At 36.8% G+C, this 22,170-nt stretch overlaps 1 pseudogene; it reads right to left on the bottom strand.

Annotated features, from left to right (window-relative positions):
• Positions 1-4,429: 4,429 nt before the first annotated feature.
• Positions 4,430-22,170, bottom strand: part of LOC123819855 — a 45,818-nt pseudogene continuing 28,077 nt past the window's right edge.

Here is a 22,170-nt window from a genome sequence, read left to right as displayed (position 1 = left end):
ACAGTATCTTTGAGAGTTTCTGTACAGGATGCACAAGTTTTTTCTTTTCATGCTTGAAAATCCATAATTAACTATTTAGAATGAGAAGGTGTGTTAAAATGTGTAATAAGAGTGAGTGCAATCCTTTCTTGGGATGAGTATCTGATTTCTAATTGTACCCTCTTCCCTTACCATACCTTTATGCAGAAAGCAATTGGTTAGGGGTGAGGAAAAGGTTTCTCAATAATTGGAGGGAACTAGTTAGCATTTGAAAAAAAGAGAAAGAGAAGTTCTAACCAGTACTCAGACTCTAAAACAGTTGTATGACCATGAAGCAGGCCATAGTACAGGGCTGAAGCCCATGATATACCGCTGAAGGGAAAAAGGAAGATGAAGAAGTTAAGTGGGACTTTGGTGTGAGAGCTTTCATTGCCTCGATATGTGGAAGCAGAGTTGAGTGAAGGGAGCTGTTTCCATTTGGAGGACACCTTTCATTTGTTTTTCTGAGAAGATTCTGTATGATCCTGGCTGAATCCTACCAACCACTTCAACTACTGTCTTCTTTCCCATTTTGCTCTTACATGTAATGAACTTGTTCAAATAAACTTTTCAAGCAGATTCTTGGTTATGTTTTCTTCCTCATGCCCCAGCTTTTGTAAATTTAATCTCTAACTCAAAAATTGCAAATCCATATTAGTTGCACTCTATATAAGTAAATAGATATTTTTTGAGACAGATATTTAAGCAGGATCTTTTATACCACTTTTCTCTGTTTTTCATTATCTTCCTGATCCTTGATTTAAACCATGCTATTTTGGGAAAATGAATGTGCTGTAGAATTAACAGTGATTCCCTTTGTAAACCAAGCCTGTTAAAAATGCATTTCCAGGAGCCAAGTATAACCTGAACCAGCAAGTCTGAGCTTTTGCTTTCTGCACGGAGCAAATTCTAGACTTCTATATTCAAGGATTGCTTTATTAGCCACAGCAGAAACAGCCAAAAGTAGAGATTCCTGGAACAATTGTAAATTAATCATTGAATATAGAATACCACTTTCAAATGATTTTCAATTATTAAACAGACTTGGTAAGTACAAAAACAACTCAATTCTAGTGTGTTCTTAGCCATGTAAAGATATTCATAGGTTTAAAATTTAATGTTTTCTTTTCATCAATAGTGAATTTGTTGTTGGCAGAAAATGCATGAGAATCTATAGGTAGAGAATTAAATCTTCTGTTCCCTACATAATGGATCTAGCAGAAGTGGTTAGCTATTTAGAGTTTACTAGTGCTGCTGTGCCTGTCTGCATTAGACATGATTTGGGAGTGCTACCAGAAGTGAGTATGTACTAAACTTCACAAAGTGTATTGAACCATATTGTGTCAGAATCTTGTTAAAGGAAGGAGAGCTAGAAATTTGGCTAAAATTCTTTCAACAGCATAAGGATTTAATACCTCAGCACTTTTTCTCAACCATAGTATCTTACCTCTTTGTCTTTTAGGTTAAGGCTCATCTTGTTTAGTGATTTTATTCACCTCTCATAAATGGGTCTAGTCTTTGACATATAGCTGATTCTTTTAAGAAACCATAGGCATATTCTTCCTGCTGTACTCTTTCCTGGGGGGAGAGTCTTCCAGTATAAATGTAAGCACATTCCAAACTGAGACCCAAAATGGAGCTATTGTTTGCCTAATGTGACATCCTTGGTTTATGAGAAGACAGAGACTTAAATTCAGATAGTAGGAAAAAGAAGTGAGGTAAAGTTCAGCCAAAGTATGTAACATGGGAGTTATGAGCTTGTAACACGGGAGTAACAAATTTGGCTAGTTGAATTCATATTAGATACTTGAACTTTCCATTGGTTTCTTCTGGAAAGGAAGCTGGAAATATTTGTGGATTCCGAGTCAGGCAAACAGGTATAAATTTGTCCCACCACTTAATATCTAACTAACTTGGGGGACACCACTAAACCTCACAAAGCCTCGTTATCATCATTTACAAAATGGGAATAATAATATTAAAGTGTATAAAGATTTGCCATGCATTTATAAAGAGGTTGGCCAAGTGCTTGCCCAATGGTTGACTTAGTAAGGACTCATCTGTTAAACCTCTCTCCACCACATATTATTGATTTTTCCTATTGGCAATATCACTTTGCTTGTCATTGTATATTTCCCTGTCCACCCAAATCACATTTGCAGGACAATTTCTATTATAAGACATCAGAATTCCCAATTGAGGATTACTTTTGCCAATACTGTTAGAAAGGTAGAGAGAAATGGCATTATATATTTATAAAGTAGAATTTAAAATGGTGTAATCGAAAATCTACTTGTTTATCTTTACGAGACAATTGGCGATTCTTTTTTCTTCTCAAGTAATGAATTGCTTTATATTTAATTGCTATTCTGAGAAAGGTATTCCTCCAAATGGGCATTAAGGAAAGAGGACAGATTTTAATTAAACCATTTAACACACACTAAATAACCCCACCAAGAAGCATGATGAAGATATGCTTAATTGGTTTAGAAAGATAGCAGTGTGAGAACTTCAAACTCAAAGTTATACACAGAGATAATTCTACATCTATTTCCTAATCAACAGTAAAGGGAATAAATGAAAATTTAAAAAGGCAAGGCAAGTAAATTAAAAAATAGGTTGACTTTCATCCAATTTGCCTCCCCACCCTCAGCAAATAAAGACATTCTCCAGAATGTGCACATATGTTCTATTTTGTGGATAAGTTTACATAAGAGCTACTTTATTCCTAAAACTGACAGCATGTTTCTTCCTAATACTTTACATTGTGTGTTTGATAGTGTTTATCATTCTCTCATTCTTTTCATTTTTTCCTCTATCTAATCTTCTCATTAACACCTTTCTAAATGTCAAGGCCAACATGTGGGCCCATAAAAACAGAGTGACAAGCCTAGTGTGTATATCCACTAAGCATCTATTTGTCATCATGAGGCAATGAGAAAGGTCAGAAGATCAGGTGGACTAGTAAGAGAATGGGGCAACCTTAGGAACCATGGCAGGAAAAACAATGAGAAAAAGAGGGAAATGACTAGGTGAAATCAGCTAGGTCCTGAGCTCAGAAAACCAAAAGGCCTCAAGAGATCAAGTAAAAGAGCAACAGAATTGAGAGAGGTGGGCAAAAACTAATTCAGCTCCATCAAACCAGTATACATAGAATGCCCATTACATGCCAAGATTTGTGATAGATTGTACCTTTGAGTAATCTTTGGAAGACAAAGGTAAAATATGCCTATAGTTGTTCTTTCAAGAGATATTATAGACTACCAGAGGAGACATGTATAGGAACAGATTATACCAAAATACAATGAAAAGTTCCTTGATGGAGTTGTAAGGGAGGCACATAAGATGACCACCTATTGTATTGTTCTTTGATTTTTTCTTTTATGATTATTGTTATTTGGGGGATAACAAAAACTTCAGCACATTATTCTTTTATTTTATTTGAGCTTTTCTAGCAAGAGTGTTCTCAATGTGGGCCTTTCTGTGAACAGTTTCTGAGGTTTCAATATTGTCATTTTGACTTCTATTGTTTTATTTTAACTTTGATTTTATAGCTTCCCTCTTTTATATTGTTTCCATTTACCTGGAATTTATTATGCCTATAGTAATTCAACTAAGTTCCAACAATTGTATGAGCACAATCAGCATGCCATTCACTATACAATGAACATCTTTTTTTTTTCTTTCCTCATCATCACATTTATTGACGGCCCCTGGGAGGTGGGGCTGGGGACAGAACATACAAAGACAAGGACCTGCCCTCAAAAATGTTCCATTCTAAGGAGGCAGGACAGAAAAATACAGAATGGTCTTTCCTGGGGATGGCCAACTCTTACCTCTCCAGGTCAGGAGTCCCTGGCTTACCTTGTCCCAGGGTCTGGAGCATGAGTGGGGCTCCGTGGCCACGGTGTCTATGACCCTGCAGCTGGGACCTGACCACCTGGCTCCTAGGTGGTGGGCCCCAGGACTGGGGGGAAGGTAGGCTCAGTACATGATGGAACACACTCCTGTCAGCCTTGGCATTGTGCCTGCCCAATGGAGTGGTAAGGTGCAACAGGCCCATAAAGCAAGGCCCCTTGAGGGAAGTGGGCACCTTCCTAGGTTGCCATGATTCAAGTTCTTTCACTGGGTCTTACCCATCACCTGGAAGGCCCCAGCCAGGAGCCCCCCCCACAAAAAAGGCAGAGTTTCCTCAGTGCCAAAGGCATAACACCCTGCCTGCTCACTCCACCCCAAACCCTCTCTCTGGGAATCTTCCAGGTGACCCTCCTCCCCAGCTCAGCCTCCAGGGCCAGGGCCTGCCTGAGGCCAAGGGGAAGGGCCTGCCCCTCCTCCCACCCAAGAGGAGGGGGAGGAGGAGCCACGCATCAAGTTTGTTTTAGTCCCCCACTGGGGAGCCATACTCTGGATCCTACTGGTGGGGGGGGTGGGGCTCTGGCTACCAGGGTTGAGGGCTCAGCTGAGGGGCTGGGCCAAGGGGGCACCCGGGGGAGCACTTCAGTGGGGCACTGGGTGAAAGTCCAAGGGGGACAGGGTCCGGGGCACTGCTGGTGGCCCCCGGGTGGCCCCGGTGGGCAGGACAGCTGCAGCAGGGAAGGGTTTGGGGGGATCCACAGCAGCAGTCGGGGCTGGCTGGGATGACCGCTCCGGGTGCCACAGCAGCTCCTGCAGCTTCTCAGCCTGGGTTCACCTCAGGTGGGCCAGGGCACGGCCTCGCTGGAAAGAGGGCAAGAAAGCCTCCAGGCTCTGCTCCCCCAGCAGCAGCTGCTCCATCTGCTCCTCAGCCTCCTGCTCAGCCTTTTCCAGTTCAGCCTGCAGCCAGCCCAGTGCACAGTGGGGGCTCCAGCGATGCATGCTCTCCTCCAGTCACTGCAGCTTGTCCGCACAACTCTCAGCCACCTCTCGAAGCTCTTGGTACTTGATGGCCAGGGCAGCCCGACCCATCTCCAGGCGGGGCCGCAATGCTAGGTTCTCCTTGGCTAGTGCATAGTTGGAGGCCAGGCATGCTTCGCACTCCAGCTGCAGGCCCTGGAACTTCCTGCTGAGCCGCACGATCCGGTCCAGCTTGTGTTCATCCTGAAGCAGGTCTCGGAGCTGCCCGGTGCTGAGGATCCCAAAGCGCCCGGGGCTGCCGGGCTCCGGCCCCGCCCGCGACACCCCACAATGAACATCTTAACACACTTTTCCAGGTTACCCAGACTGTAATGTTAATTGTGGAAAAATATTGCATCCCGGTGGTTTTACTTTCTGAACCCTAACTGAGACTTTTAGCATGAATATTACATGCTGGATATGTTAACCAACAGGTTTTCTTAATCAATTTCCCTGGAGTCCTTCAAACAAATGTCTGTGTGCTTTCCATCATAAATTAATTTGATACTTAGCAAAAGACAGAAGCAAATTAATGTACAGTAGGATCTTGCCTGCCTAGTCTGTGTATCTGGAAACATTAATACCTGTTATTATCAAAGGCAAAATGCACCAAAATTTTAAATAGGTAATTCATGAATGTTGTATCTTTCAGGCATACAGTTTCAGAATTTTTGGTTAAGACAAACACTGTTTTATTGAACTTACTGGGGTGAGATTGGTTAATAAAATTATATAACTACCACGTGTACAATTCTATAATATAGCATCTGTGTATTGCTTTTCACATTCACCACCCAAAGTTAAGTCTCTTTCTAATACTATGTACCTCCTCTTTATCTTCTACCTCCCTCCACCCCCTTTGCTCTCTGGTAATCACCATACTGTTTCTGTGTCTATAAGGTTTTGGTTTTATTTTGTTTTTACTTAATCTCTTCATCTTTTTCACCCAGCATCCCAACACCCTTCCCAACTGGCAGTTGTAAAAATGTTCTGTGTATCTATAAGTCTGTTTCTGTTCTGTTTGTGTATTAATTTTGTTAGATTCAATTGTTGAGTGATTATATTATGTATTTATTGCCATTTCATTGTTTATATATTTTACCTTTTTTTTCCTACTTCTTCTTAAATAAGACCCTTTAACATTTCTTGTAATAGTTTGGTGGTGATGAACTCCTTTAGGGTTTTTTGTTTGTTTGTTTGTTTGTTTGTTTGTTTTTTGGCCTGGGAAGCTCTTTATCTGTCCTTCAGCTCTAAATGATAATGTTGATAGTTTTCCTAGTTAGAGTAATCTTGGTTGTAGGTCCTTGTTTTTTATTACTTTGAATATTTCTTCCTGATATTTTCTGGCTTGCAATGTATCTGCTGAGAAATCAGCTGACAGTCTAATGGGAGCTTCTTTATAAGTAACTAACTGCTTTTCTCTTGCTGCTTTCAAGATTCTCTGGCATTAATCTTTTGCATTTTAATTATGATGTGGCTTGGAGTGGGTCTCTTTGTGTTCATCTTGTATGGGACTCTGTGATTCCTCAGCTTGCATGTCTATTTCCTTTACCAGGTTAGAGAAGTTTTCTGTCATCATATTTTTTAAATAGGTTTTCAATTTCTTGCTCTCTTTCTTATTCTGGCATCTTCATGGTTTGTATGTTGGTGTGCTTGAAGTTGTCCCACAGGCTCCATACACTATCTTCATTTTGGGGGACTTTTTTTTTTCTATTCTGATTGCTTGTTTGTTTGTTTTGCTTCCTTATATTCCAAATCTCTAATTTGGTCCTGTGCATCATCTCCTCCACTGTGGATTCCTTGTAATGTATTCTTCATTTCAATTATTGCATTCTTCATTTCTGACTGATTCTTTTATATATTTTCTTTATCTGTTGTTATGACTCCTATCTCTATGTTGAAGTTCTAAGTTCATTAAGTATTCTTATAACCAATGTTGTGAAATCTGCATCTAGTTGATTGCTTGTCTCCTTTTTGCTTAGGTTTTTTTTTGGAGTTTTGTTCTGTTCTTTCCTTTGGGACATGTTTCTTTGTATCCTTGTTTTGGATGCTTCCCTGTGTTTGTTTTTTTAATATACTAAATAAATATTCTATGTCTCCTGGGCTTGATAGAGTGGCCCTATATAGTAGGTGTTTTGTAGGTTCCTGTAGCACAGCCTCTCCATTCACTCAGGCTGGACACTCAGAGCATCCCTCCCCCTATGTGGACTGTGTACACCCTCCTGTTGTAGTTGAGTTTTGATTGCTATTGGCATATCAATGAGAGGGATTTAGTCCTAAGCTGATGGGCTGGAAGCATGACTACCAGCTACTGTGGATGATCAGCTGTGCAATGACCCACTCCACAGAGCGGGAAATGTTTTGGAGAAGCTCTGGTGTCTGCTGTTTGGGTGTGTCATTTGTGGAAGTGGTTGGGTGGCGCTTTGATGTGGTCTGAAGCCATCTACTGGGTGCACTGGTTCTGGGTCCTCCCATGAGGTGCATGCCAAGGTCAGCTGCCTCTAGGTGGTTCTGCCCAGAACCACCAGTTATGAGATAAAAATCAATCTGCAGATTGCTGCTACTTGTGCTGGGCTTGGAGGTGTCCCAGTGAGGCAAAGCAGGAAACCAAGGCTGGCTGCTGCTAGTGTTGGTCCTAAGGCCACATAGTGAGAGGCACAAGGTATGCTGAGGCCAGACCCTACTTGTTTGAGAGATTTTAGGAAAATCTCAAGCATGAGCCAAGATAAGCCATTTGTATGGAGAAGCCACTGAAAACAGTTTGAAAGGGCCCATATGTTTGGTGGGACAAGGTCTCAGGAAATCACCAGGGCTGTGCTAACTGCCTTAGTATGTTTGATGGAGACCTAGATATGGCCTCTGCCTGCTGGGTCTGTGTGTGGGCACGGGGAGGAGGTGTCTTAGAGAAAAAGGAATAATAGTCTCTGCCAGCACTTTTGGCTGGCAGAAAGGTGCTCACTTAGTCTTGCCTTGGTGCCAGATAATTTGGCTCCTCTCTGTATGCCTCTGGTTCCTTTTGAGCTTCTGCTCCAGTGCTGGTGCTCAGAGGGAGTAATCTGAGTAAGTCCATGCGGAGTCCTTTTAAGAGGAACTGCCTTGGACTGCAGAAATCCTCTCTCCCATGCAGTCACACTCCCCATGGTTTTTGTAGCCAGAAGTTAATGGGACTTCTCTTCCTGGCACTGTGACAATGGGCTTGAGGCCTGGTGTGAGGCTGGGACCCATGGATTCTAAGCAAGACAGATATCTGCAGCCAAGATATTCTTCCAGTATTTTATCTCCCACACATGGATATGGGGTCAGCCCATTCAGCATCTCTGCCCCTGCTACCAGTCTGGTGTGGCTTCTTCTTTAAATCCCTAGTTGTAGAACTTCTATTCAATTAGATTTCAGGTAGTTCTGAATGGTAGTTATTCTGTAGTTTAGATGTAATTTTGATGTGGTTGTGGGAACTCTCTTTTTATTTTTTCCTTGAGTTTTTCTCTCCTTTTAATTTTCAATCTAATATTTCTCCAATTTACTTGTTTATTCTTAAGTTCTATTATATATCTAATCAGCTGTTATAGCACATGAATAGATAATTCTCCAAAGATGACAGGCAGATGGCCAATAGACATATGGAAAGATGCTTGACACCACTAATCAACAGAGAAGCACACATTAAAAACCACATCAACCTATCATATCACACCTGTCAAAATGACTATCATCAATTAATCAACAAACAACAAGTGCTGGCATGGATATGAAGAAAAGGGAACTCTTCTGCACTATTGGTGGGAATGCAGATTGGTGCAACCACTGTGGAAAGCAGTATGGAGAAAACTCAAAAAATTAAAAATGGATCTGCCTTATGACCAGGTGATCCTACTTCTGGGAATATAGCTGAAGAAACCCAAAAGACTAATTTGAAAGAACATAAGCACCCCTTTTGTTCATTGCAGTGTTGTTGATGGAGCAATATGGATATGGAGTGAGCCCAAGTGCCCATCAGTAAGATGAGTGGAAAAAACAAGTATGGGATATTTACACAATGGAATACTACTTAGCCACAAAAAAAGAGAAAATTTTACCCTTTGGGACAGCCTGGAAAACATATGCTAAGTGAAATAAGCCAGTCAGAGAAAGGCGAATACCATATGATTTCACTTATATGTAGAATCCAATGAACAAACTGAACTAACATGCAAAATAGACAGACTCAGAGAGAGAGAGCAGGATGACAGCTTAGGGAGTAAGGGGATGGTTAGGGGGTGGAAGGATTAAGCAAAAAGTAAAAAGGACAAAAACTACAGTGTGGTGATTGCTGAGGGGAGGGGAATATAACAGGATTAAATGGTAATGGAAAAAATACAATACATTTTTAAAAAGTATTTCTTTTAAAGTCTTATGATGCTAATATTTTCTATCAACTTCTAACATATTATGCTTATTTTAAATTCATTCATCTTTTCCAATGTTTACATTGATTAGTCATTTTTTGTCTTTTCTTTCATGGTACTTGCAATCATCATATATTTAGTTATCTTCCCAAGGTTCTCATTTTATCCTGATGATATAGCTACTTTGTCTGGTTATATGTATTATGTATGGTCTAAGGCCAAGCCCTCCTCTGTGTATGCCCAAGTGAATTTAGGAAGAAGGACTTAGTCTCAAGGCAGAGTCCAGTAGTCCAGAATTTCTCTTTACTGACCTTCCACCAGGCAACTGTTGTGGTTGGGATTTATCTTTAATACTTTAAGAAGAAACAACATTGGGAGAAGGTCATGTATCTAGCCTCTTGTCCACCAACTTGTAGTTTAGAGGGAAAGGGGATGGCAAAGAGATGACTGAGTAAAGCTGGTCTCTAGGACATTTTAACTGCACTAGCATTTTCCAGGTAATAATTCAATTGCCTGGCTTGGGTTGACAACAGAAGTGAACTTGAAAGCAAATTCTTACCCAAAGTTTGAGATGAGAATGTCTACTTGACTGATACTTTGACTGCATACTTGTGAGGCCCTAAGAAAAGGACCTGATAAAATGGTGCCAGAACTCCTGCCCTACAGGAACTGTAAGGTAATACATATATGTTGTTTTTTAAGTCTCAAGTTAGTGGTAATTTGTTACATAAGAATAGATAACTGATGGGGTGTTCCTCCCAGTGGGGATGACACATGAAGAAAAGATAAGAAAAAGCACCACTGTTTTAAATGTTTAAGTGACATGACGCAGAGAAACCATAGAGGGAAAGGTAAAGGAATAAGAAAGCAGAATAATTGAGAACCCACTCTATGCTGATCAGTCTGCAAGTTGTTTTCATTCATCTTTCCATCTCCTCTAAAACCCTGTGAGTCTTGTGCCACGGCTGTCTTTTTATGAGCTGGGACCTTGGTTTAAAGCAGGTCTTTCTTACTGTCAGGCTGCAGCCTGTGCAAACAGAGTAGTAGTGAGCTGAGATGATTTTCATTAGCAGAAGGATGCAGCGGAGTGATACTTGGGGTGGCTGGCTACAAAGTTTCTCCTATTTACCCTAGTGAGCCATTGAAAACTCTCTAAATTTCTTTGTGTCTTTACGTGAAATTGTAGAAGCACTTAGGAGACTGTACATTTGATCTAAGGTTATTGTGTGAGTGGATGAGAGGTCTTTCAAATCTAGACATTTGACTCCAAGCTTTGTGTTCTTTGCATTATATTGTACCATCTAAAGAGAAAGATTATCTCCTGAGTAGGAAAAGGTCTGTTTATTTATGAACTTTTAAGTTATATGTATGATATAATAAAATAATTTATCCCCACTCAGGAGCTAGGTATCATATTCAGTGCTTTGCATCCATTATCTTATTTAATCCTCACAACAAACCTGAGAGAGAATAAAATACCCATTTTAAGGGCAAGGTCACAAATTCAGAAGGAGACTGAATAAATTACAGAAAGTTTTAGTGTTACTAAGTAGTGAAAAACTATTTAAATGCATCTTTGTCAAATCCTAAAAACAGTAAGCTTGATTATAAAATGAAATGACCTGCAAATAGCCAAAGTCTAGATAAAGTGTAGAAATTTACTCCACTGGTTGTTTTTATGTGCTGTATCCAATTGTACATGAAATGTTTGTAAATTAAAATTAGAAAATAATGGTTCTTTTTCATAAGGCAATGTGAAGTGAAATGAGATCATATCTTGGGCATCTATTATTTGTGTGTATACTTAGATGTCATTTCAAAGTGGAGAAGATAGCAGGATGAACTTAATGATAGAGAATTGCCAAAAGCTTATGGAAGAAAACTGCTTAGGCGTTCATAAAGATTGAAGAAGATTACTTGATGGAAATGGAGATGGTGAGGTACAAGGCACTATGGACAGTTAAGTTCACTTTAAATTTAATAATGGGATTGAAAATATTAAACCAAGTAAAAAGCAACATTCCAGCTGTCAGAATATCTTTTATTTGCTACCTTAAACAGTGTGATAATAATTCAGATTCCATGACTTTACCAGTTATGGCTTTTTGACTTTCAGCCAATCACCTTTCCATTTGTACTGTAGCTTACTCATCGATGAGTTGGGAAAATAGCAGTATGCAACTTACAGGATTTCTTTTGTGAAAAAAAAATGTATCCCTTAGCATTTCTAAAATGAATATGTTTTATTGTTAAAATCTAACAAGTACTTTTGTATTATTTAATTTTGAGAAACATATAGCTGTTTTGAAGGTAAGCTAAGTGGTTTAGATAGTTAAGTATCCCATAAATTTCTAAGACTGTGATTTTGGATACAATAATTCTTTAATTTTTAGTCCTTGGAATAATTTTGTAACACAATGTTGGCTCTTCTCCTTCCCTCTGTTCCTATACAATCTATTCTGGGGAAAGTAATATGCAAGTGACAATGGACATCACTGCTTATCTGGTGACAAAAGACCAAATGTACTTTCTATTACAACATTTTCTCTATCATTAGTAGGGACTTAATTTTGTTACAAGTAGAAATAATGAAATAAATAATCTTTCTTCATTCAAAAAGACTTATTATCTTACATAAATGGTGATGCTTTAAATATGCCCATGGTAACAAATATTCAGATCTCAGTGTGGTAGGCTTTAAACTTTGAGAAAACAAAATGCCCATTAGAGGATACTGCTTTTATGAGAAAATATAAATTAAATCTTAATTAACTAAACTACACTTGTTTTCATAATTCATTTGTAATACATTAAAATAAATCTTATGCTTATTTAAAAATGTTACATACTAAGGTCAAATGATTTATTTGGCAAATAAAATTACATAGTAAAATTAGGAAAGAGAAATTATAATTCCAAACTTAATGAAGAGAAAGTTCTTATTTTCCATTTTTTTGTGTGGAAGGCCAATATTTAAACATTTTTAGGGTCAATTATTTATTTCTGCTTGAAAAAGAGAAAACAAAATTAAAAACCTATGACATAAACAAAAGGAGGTAAGAATATTTTTGCTTGTTAGGACTATAAATGCAGTAATAAAATGAAAACTAGAACAGAGATGTAAAAAGACTGAAGGAACTGCAGTGACAAAATAAATTATTAATAGAAAATACTTTATGCTAAACTCATTAATAGTATTCAGACCTGTGACCTACTTAGAAAGAAGAAAAGGATGGACTAGTATAACTAGGAGTTGATTTCCTTTAGTAAATCTTTTAAATTGCATATTGTGCCTGCAATTCAAAGGTAAGTGAGCTATACTATTATAATAGGAATGTGCTAGTTAGTAATCCTTATAGAAGCCTGATTTTCCTACACTAAACTTACAGGTCTTCAACATCTGTCATTCTCGAATTCAAGAAACCATACTAATGCTAACAAAGTGGCTGGCTTGGCAGATCAATTGGAGAGTGAGCATGGAGAATTGCCTACTTTGGAAAGGTAATTTAAAACTAAATCCTCCTGTAAAAATGAGTGTCCCCTTTGGCTTTATAGGGTTTATTAGAAAAGAACCATACATATTGAAAGAATTCCCTTATGTTTGCCAACAGCAGTGAAGACTAAGACCAAAACCCAAAAGAATATGGCTTAGACAAGAATGAGGCTCTTGAAGTTTTTCTAAATCACTAAGAAAGGAAAATGTAGTCACAGAGAGTGGATAAAGAGCTGCATTTTATGAAAACATCAGATCAGTGGAAGCTTGGTTATAAGATCATCTGGTAAAAAAATATTAGTGATTTAAGGGAACAAATCAGTTTTGCATGCTAAACAAAATAAAACAAAACAAAACCCCATAAAAGGAGAAGTGAGTCTAACAGAAAAATTTCAAATACTGGAAGAACTTGGTTAAATAATTTCCAATTAAGTAAGCTACCTGAAGTATTTTTTCAGCATCTGTAGTAGAATCAAGATGCAGGGAGAAGTTCAGGTACCAAGTCTAAAAATGGTTTGGTTATTAGTTATTGCTAATAATATTAAAGTTCTTACATTAAAAACAAACAATTGTCATACAATCTAGGTGCATCACGATTCACATTATATCAAAATTTCCATGCTAAAATCAACAACTCCAAGGTGATTTTCTAATTTGAATACAAGAATGAAAATCTCAATTTTTATTTTATTAATTTAATTTAATTTAATTTAATTTTTATTGTCGTTCAAGTACATTTGCCTCCATTTTCACCCCACCATACCCCCCACTCTACCTATCTCTGCCTCCCACCCTTGAATCCACCCCCTTTGGCTTTGTCCATGTGTCCTTTATACATGTTCCTTGATGCCCCCCCTCATTATTCCCTATTATTCCTCTCCCCCTCCTCTATTTTTAAATAAGGGTACAATGCAAATTGCTCTTACAAGAACAGGTGAAATTTTTTAAATTTTTTATAATATAGTCATCTTATTGCTTGACTACACATGTTCCTTTGGAATTTTTGACCAATCTATTATCCACTTATAAAACATTCAAGTTTCTGATTATCATCATTTTGTGGTAATTTTTGAAATTAGGGAATCTAATACCTCCAGCTTCATTTTCCTCCTCAGGATTGCTTTGGTTATCCAAGGTGTTTTTCATTCCTTACAAACCTGATAAATTTTTGTCCCATTTCTTTAAAAAAAAAGTCACTGGGAAACAAAAGACAAGTAAACAAATGGGATTACATCAAACAAAAAAGTTCTGCACAGCAAAGGAAACCATCAACAAAAGGAAAAGACAACCCACCAAATGGAAGAGCTTGTTTGGCAATGATACATCTGATAAGAGGTTAATATCCAAAATTTATAACAACTTATAAAACTCAATACCAAAAAAACCCCCAACGCAATCCAGTCAAAAAATGACAAAAGACCTGAATAGACATTTCTCCAAAGAGGACAAATATTTAATTTTTAAAATTAAAAAAAATTAATTTGCATCATTAGAAAAATGCAAATTAAAACCACAATTAGGTATCAGCTTACAACTGTAAGAACAACCATTATGAATAAATCAACAAACAAGTGATGGTGAAGATGTGGCAAAAAGGATCCCTTATGCACTCTTGGTGGGAATATAGATTGGTGCAGCCACTATGGAAATCGGTATGGAGTTATCTCAAAAAATTAAAAGTGGAACTGTCTTATGGCCCATTGATTCCACTTCTGGGAAATATAACTGAAGAAGCCAAAACACTAATTCAAAAGAATGTATTCACCTCTATATTCATATGAAATGTATATGTAAATATGCAACATTATTTACATTAACCAAGATTTGGGAGCAGCCCAAGTGCCCATCAGTAAATAAGTGAATAAAAAAGCTGTGATCCTGGCTGGCGTAGCTCAGTGGATTACGCACGGGCTGGGAACCAAAGTGTCCCAGGTTCGATTCCCAGCCAGGGCACATTTATGGGTTGCAGGCCATAACCCTCAGCAACCACACATTGATGTTTCTCTCTCTCTCTCTTTCTCTCTCTCTCTCCCCCCCTCCCTCCCTTCCCTCTCTAAAAAAAATAAATAAATAAAATCTTAAAAAAAAAGCTGTGGTAAACTTATGCAATGGAATACTACTCAGGTATAAAAAAGAAGTAAATTTTACCCTTTGCAAATTGGAGAGTATTATGTGAAATAAGCCAGTCAAAGAAATACAAGTACCATATGCTTTCACTTATATGTGGAATCTAATGAACAAAATAAACTAACAAAATAAAAACAGACTCATAGAGAACAGACTTATTGCTGCCAGACAGAAGGAGCTTGGGGTGCCAGGTAAAAAAGGTGTAGGCATTAAGCAAAGAAAAAGGAAAGGAATAGATATTATGGTGATTACCAGAAGAAAAGGAGGTTGGCAGGATGTAGAAGAGCCTAAAGGATTGATAAATAATGATGGAAGTAGACTTGATTTGGTATGGTGAATGACAGGTAGCACAGTATACAGCTGATGTATTATAAAAATGTACATCTGAAACCTATATAATCTTATTAACCATCACCCTAATAAATTCAATTAAAAACACAAAAGAAATGTCTTTGAGATTTTGATGGGGATTGCATTAAATCTGTATATTGCTTTATGTATTATAGACTTTTAACTATGTTGATTCTTCCAATTCGTGAACAGGGATTATCTTTCCATTTCATTGTTTCTTTTACAATCTATTTTAATAATGAATGCTTTGTAATTTTAAGTATATAGGTTATTCACTTCTTTATTAAATTTATTCTTGGGTATTGTTTTTCATTTGTTGTAATTGCAAAGGAATTGTTTTTTTCCACTTTTATTTAAATTTTATTGTTAGTATCTAGGAATGCAGAGAATTTTTATACATTGATTTTTGTATCCTGAAACTTTACTCTGTTTATTGTTTCCAATAGATTTTTGGTGGAGTCATTAGGTTTTGCTATGTATAGAATCATGTCATTTGCAAAAAGTGACACTTACTTCTTTATTCCCAATTTGATTACATTTTATTTCTTTTTCTTTCTTGATTTCTCTGGCTTGGACTTCCATAACTATGTTGAATAAGAGTGGTGAGAGTGGGCATTCTTGTCTTCTTCCTGATTTTAGAGGAAAAGCTTTAATTTTTAACCATTGAGTGTAATATCAGCTGAGTGTTTGTCTTACATGGCTTTTATTAGGTTGAGCTAATTTCCTTTAATGCCAATTTTACTGAATGTTTTAATGATAAATGGATGTTATATCTTATCAAATGCTCTTTCTGCATCTATTGATAGAATCATACTATTTTATTCTATTAATGTGGTGTATTACATTGATAAATTTGCATATGCTGAACCATCCTTGATACCCTGGAATGAATCCCACTTGATGGTAATGTATTATTTTTAATGTATTATTGTATTTGATTAATTCATAATGGATCAAAGACTATATATAATAGAACTGAAGTAATAAATTTGTAAAAAAGAAAACATAGGTACTTAACTTATTAACCTTTGTCTTAGAAAATATTTTATGAATTTGACCCCAAAAGCAAGGGAAATAAAGACAAAAATAAATAAATGGGACTATATCAAACTAACAAGCTTCTGCACAACAAAAGAAACTACTAACAATACAAAAAGGCAAGAAACCAAATGGGAGATATTTGCAAACAACACCTTTGATGAAATGTTAATATCTAAAATATATAAAGAACTCATAAAACTCAACAACAAACAACAATCCAATTAAAAAAATGGGCAGAGGGCCTGAACAGACACTTCTCCCAAGAACATAAAAATGGCCAACAGATATGTGAAAAGATGCTCAACTTCACTAGCTATTAGGGAAATGCAAATCAAAACTACAATGAGATGTCACCTTACACCTATTAAAATGGCTATTCTCAACAAGGCAAGTAATAACAAGTGTTGGAGAGGTTGTGGAGAATAAGGAATCCTTATTCACTGCTGGTAGGAATGTAAAATAATGCATCCACTATGAAAACTAGTATGGACATTCCTCAGAAAAAATAAGAATAGTGTTGCCATGTGACCCAGTAATCTCTCTTCTCAGTACCTACCCTCAAAACTTGAAAACATTTGTTGGTAAAGATATATGCACCCTTATGTTCATTGAAGCATTGTTCACGTTGGCCAAGATATGAAAACAACCAAACTGTCCTTAGATACATGATTAAATAAAGAAGATGTGGTACGTATATACAATAGAATACTATTCAACCTTAAAAGAAGATGAATACTGCCATTTGCAGTAATATAGTTGGACCTAGAAATATCATGTTAAGTAAATTGTCAATCAGATAAATCTAAGAAGCATGATTTTACTCATATGTGATATATAAAATTTAAGTAGCAAATAGATAAAATGTAACACAAACAAACATAAATGATAGACACAGATAATAGTATGGTGGTTACCAGAGGGAAGCAGTGTTTGTGCATAGAAGGGTAAAGGGATGAAATATATGGTGACAGAAGATGATTTGACTTTGGGTGGTGGGCACACAGTGAAATACACAGATCATGTATCATAGATATGTACACTTGAAACCTATACAATCTTATTAACCAATATTTCCTTAATAAATTTAATTAAAACCTTAAAGATTTAATAATAAAATATAGCATACTTCTGAATGTGATGATCAAATTAATTCAAGGAAGTTTGATACACTTTCATTTAATAAAAATTGAAATAAATTTAGACAGTTATTAAGAAAATATGTAAAGAACACCTACTCTGAATTAGGCAGGAATTGCTTGTTTTGTGAGGCTGTAAACTTGGTCTTAAATATTTACTATCATGTTGTCTTTGGTCAAGCCCTATCTATACATTTTCATAGCACTTTTCCTTCCTTTCCTTTCCTTTCTTCCTTCCTCCCTTCCTTCCTTCCTTCCTTTCTTCCTTCACCTTCCTTTTTTTCTTATCAAATATATTTTAAGTTTCTTTTATATGCCAGACACTAGTTGAATGGAATGAATTTGGTCATCTCAGAACTCACAGAAAGTGGGAGTTAATATGTAAACACTAAAGTACAGTACCCAAATTTTGAAAGCTTGACTCACAAACTGAAATATTAGCTGCAGACTAAAAATCAAGAAGTTATGTCAATTATCCTCCTTTTTATTAAATATTATGCTAAATATTCTAGCTTAAAAGATGCCCAGATGAGTAAGGCAACCCTACCCATAAGGAAGACACACATGCAGTAGAGAGAAGATGTGAATACAGACATTAAAATAGAAAGTTATGGATAAAATATTTCTCAAGTTTGTCATATGAGTTTCCTCTTAATGTTGTAACAAATTGCCATAAATGTGTTGTCTCAAAACAACATACATATATTCTTTTACAGTCTATGGTTCAGAATTTTGACATAGATCTCCCTGAGTTAAGATCAAGGCACAGTCAGGGCTGTGTTCCCTTATGAAGTCTATAGAGGAAAATGTTTTATTTATCTGGCTTCTGAAACTACCCACATTTCTTGGCTTGTTACAACATTTTACCATGTTCAAAGCCATCAACACTTTGTTTTTCTGTTCTCTTCTATTAGAGTCATATCTCCCTCTGACTTTCTTGTTCTTCCTTCCTCTTCCTCTTCCTCTTCCTACTTTTAAGGACCTCTGCAATTATCTTGGGCCCTTCTGGAAAATCAAAGTATCTTTCTTACTTCCATCTGCAATTAAAAAAAAATCCACTGCTGAGATCACACCCTAAGAAGCCTGAAACACTAATTCAGAGGAACCTATGCACCCCAATGTTCATAGCAGCACAATTTACAATAGCAAAGTGCTGGAAGCAGCCGAGGTGCCCATCAGTAAATGAGTGGATCAAAAACTGTGGTACATTTACACAATGGAATACTACCCAGCAGAAAGAAAGGAGCTCTTACTCTTCATGACAGCATGGACAGAACTGGAGAGCATCATGCTAAGTGAAGTAATCCAGGCAATGAAAGACAAATACCATATGATCTCACCTATAAGTGGAACCTAATTAACAAAACACAGAAGCAAGCAAAATATAACTAGAGACACTGAAATTAAGAACAGACTGACAGTAAGCAGATGGGAGGGGGAAGGGAAATAATGTGGGAAAGAAAGGAAAGGGTTGTAAATGAACATGTATAAAGGACCCATGGACAAAGCCAAAGGGGGGTAGGATTGAAGGTGGGAGGTGGAGTTGGGTAGGGTTGGGGAAGTGGTGGTGGGAAAATGGAGACAAGTGTATTTGAACATTAATAATAAAAATAAATTAATTAAAAAAGAAAAAAATTCAGTTAAATGAGAAAAAAAATTGCCCTTTGCTATGTAACCAAAAGTAGCCACAGTTCTAGAAATCAGAATTTTGATATCTCTGAAATCACAGTGCTATCAAAATGCAATAGAAATTCAGATTAAGTGCGATAATGTATATGAAATACTTGGTAGAATGTAAAGGGTAATTCTAATGTATGGTGTTAGGGTAGCAGTTTACAGTGGTTTGCTTATACAGGAATATAAAGTTAAGTCACATTTCCTTTCTCTGCTACTCCTGCTGGGTCTCTAGTTTCTATATTTGACTTGCCTATTTCCATGAGTTTATTATTTTGTTACAAAAACATGACATGTTGGTAGTTCAAAGTCAGGCTTTTACTACTGTGTAAGGAAAGCAGAACAATCAAATATTTTCTTTTGCTCTGGGCATTCTAGCCCTGACATGTTGATCTTTTCACATTCCCTGATTTTTATAGGCCCTGGAATTACTATGGATAAAAACTTACCTCTGCCCAAAGTTGTAATTCAGACAAATGAAGACATGTATGATAGGCTAAAAGTGAAAATGTATGATTGATATTAAGAATCCAGGTTTAAATGAGGGTAATGCCTGTTCTAGTTTACTCCTTTTCACTCTATAACTCCCCCAAAATAAGATCACCATAATTAGAATTTTTTTCTTATCTGTTGATCCATCCAGAGAAATAAATCTGAGAAGGCATACTAAAAAGAAGGTATAATATAAGCTATATTTTAGCCCTCTCAGGTAGTTTCCTGGGCAATAGAAAACTGGATCATAGGAGAAGGGTCATGAAAAACATTGCTGGAATACTATCACCCTCCTTCCAATCCAGGATTGAGATATATACATATTCATACATACACACATTTTTAATGGCCCAAACAACTGCCCATTGGATGGTGAGTGACTTTTTCTAAGAAAGGAGGAAGTAAAGCAAAGGAAGACAGTTTTTGAGCTTAAGGATGACTACAGTCAGGCTTTCATGAACTGAAATTGCAACAATTTGTAGGATGAATTGCAAAGGGCTACTGGTACATGGAAAAGTACTAAAGTGCTTCTAATTCTACACTTCTACAGTGTAATGGTTGATATCCTGTGTATGTGACTTGTGTATAAGACTGATGATTGTGTTCATAAATATATGTCTTCCTCTCCACTGAGACTGAAAGGAAGTTTGCATATAATAACCACTCATTTCAACTTTGCTCATTAACTGAACATAGGGCTGATGTCTTGAGTTATTTCAAACTAAGGCAAACTAGCAGGAGAGCTGTAATAAAACTTTTCAACCACAACAGAATCAGAACAGAATGACTGTTAAGAATAGAAGAAGATGATTCCATTTGTCTAGTGGTTATAAAGTTGGATTAACCTTAGATGAAGTCCAATTTTGTGTATCACTCAGGATGGACACTTAGTGTAGGGAGAAAGAACAATGGTTTTGGTGTCAGGAAATGTGAGTTAAATTCTCAGCTTCATTCATTGCTAGAACTGACTTGGAACAAATTTATTTATCTCTCTGAACTTTGGTTTCCTATATAAACCAGTAGGATATTTGGGTGACATCAGTAAAAAAAAGAGTTCTGTAAGGGCTATAAGAGATCATATTTGAGAAACTCTGGATATTCTTGAACCAGAAAAAAAGTATTTGTGAAGTTTGAATTATTTTTTTATTATTTGTTTAATTATTTATTGTTGTTCTGTTCAAGTACAGTTGTCTCCATTTTCAACCCACCTCATACATCTCCACTCCCACCCTCAAACCTATAGCCTTTGACTTTGTCTGTGGGTCCTTTATACATGTTCTTTGATGGCCACTCCCCTATTTCCCCCCATTATTCCTCTCCATACTCTTGTTACTGTCAATTTGTTCTTCATTTCAATGTCTCTGGTTCTATTTTGCTTTCTTGTTTGTTTTGGTGATTAGGTTCCATTTATAGGTGAGATCTTATTGTATTTGTCCTTCACCTAGATTACTTCACTTAGCATAATGCCCTTCAGTTCCATCCATGCTGTCATGAAGGGTAGGAGCTCTTTCTTTCTTTCTGCTGGGTAGTATTCCATTGTGTAAATGTACCACAATTTTTTGATACACTCATTTTCTGATGGAAACCTAGGCTGCTTCTAGCACTTGGCTATTGTAAATTGTGCTGCTATGAACATGGGGGTGCATAGGTTCTTTTGAATAGGCATTTCAGGATTCTTAGGGTATAATCCTAGCAGTGGAATTGCTGGGTCAAAAGGCAGTTCCATTTTTAGTTTTCTGAGGAAATTCCATACTGAATTATTGTAATTATGTTTGTAAGGATTATATACCAAAGACCACTTACTGTGACAATATATCATTTCTGTTTGTGGCATTGGAGAATCTGGTGCACAGGATCCAAAGAGGAGTTTAACAATGTCGTCTAACTGCTAACCTCATATTTGTTCAGCAACAACCCCCTGCCCCAGGAGATTATGATGTGATTGTTACCACAGACTGGGCCTGCACTAAGGTTTTACAAGAGTATCCAGTAGGTATCTCTGTTAGAAAAGGACTTCTGGTGTAAGGACCCAAGCAGGTTATTCAAATAAAAGTGTGCTGTTGCAGAACTGGTATATTTGAATAAGTTCTACATTCATGATGGACATTTGTATCCAACTCCTAAAACCCATTAGAAATCAATTATGCTTAAATCCAGCTTTTAAAAGATACTCTAAAACTGCTCATCTGTTTCTCCTATTTTGTTGAAAATGATCTTGGTAAAATGCAAAACCTCTTTAACTTGTAAAATATACCATTAGACTTTTCTTTGAGCAATGTGAAAGTTAATGTCCTTCCTATTCCAATCATAACAATCCCTCAACCAAGTGTAAAAGATCCTTTAATGATTATTTTCTCTGCTTAACGCCTTTTTTTTTTCACCTGCAGTTATATAGGGGGAGCTGGAGTGACTTGCCTATGCAGAGTCATATGTTTTAGAGATTTTTGGGGAATTAAAAATAAGTATTTGCAAAAAATGTTGAAAGCAAAATGGATATATTAACAGAGTACTAAACAATAAATTAAAAGTGCAATGAAATAAAATAGAATTTAAAATTCAAAGGGGTTATCTCATGAAAAAACAT

The sequence above is a fragment of the Phyllostomus hastatus genome, unplaced genomic scaffold (assembly GCF_019186645.2).
Source record: "Phyllostomus hastatus isolate PE091 unplaced genomic scaffold, TTU_PhHast_1.1 phas_contig_34, whole genome shotgun sequence".
NCBI lineage: Eukaryota > Metazoa > Chordata > Mammalia > Chiroptera > Phyllostomidae > Phyllostomus > Phyllostomus hastatus.
This window is presented reverse-complemented; position numbering and strand designations above follow the sequence as displayed.